The sequence below is a fragment of the Neomonachus schauinslandi genome, unplaced genomic scaffold (genome assembly GCF_002201575.2).
Source record: "Neomonachus schauinslandi unplaced genomic scaffold, ASM220157v2 HiC_scaffold_4682, whole genome shotgun sequence".
Lineage (NCBI taxonomy): Eukaryota > Metazoa > Chordata > Mammalia > Carnivora > Phocidae > Neomonachus > Neomonachus schauinslandi.
In genome coordinates, this window is record NW_025413370.1 from 1,167 (window position 1) to 1,786 (window position 620).

Below are 620 nucleotides of genomic sequence, written 5' to 3' on the forward strand. Positions count from 1 at the left end.
TCTGCTCTCGTCCTTTATTTGGGGGGCCGCTTTGGGGCGTGGTGAAGGGCGCCCCCCTCCCGCCGTCTTGCCGAGCGAGCGAGCCTCGCTGTGCGCTTCGCTGTTGCGGGGAGACTGAGCACGGAGTCGGGGGCCAACGGGTGGTCCCGGGTGCCAACGGGGGAGGCCCCGGGCGGTCGGCCATCTTGTGTCCTGCCCACACGCAGCGAGGACCCCCGGCCTGGGGGCAAAGGGACGGTGTTCCGCGGGGAGGAAGGGATTGCCCGCGCGCGTGGGAGCGCAGCCCAGGGCTGGTGGGGACAAGGTGGAGGCGGGCCCAGGCCTAAGGTGGGGCCGGTTGCCCGGTGCGCTTGTGCACTCGGGGCGGCCCAAGGGAATGGCTAGGGGCTCCGGGGATGAGGGCCCGAGGCGCAGGACCTTGGGAGGGCACGCCTGCCGAGACGGGGTGCCGCCCCGCCCGCGCTCCCCCCGCCCCAACCCCGGGGGCGGTCCTCGCCGCCCTCCCCCTTTCCCTCCCTCCGAAGCCGCCGCCTCCGCCCACCCAGCCCGCCCCCACCTCCCCCAGCCCGCCCCTCTGGATCGGGTGTGCGTGGGCGTGGTGGCTGTGAGGTGGAAGGGCT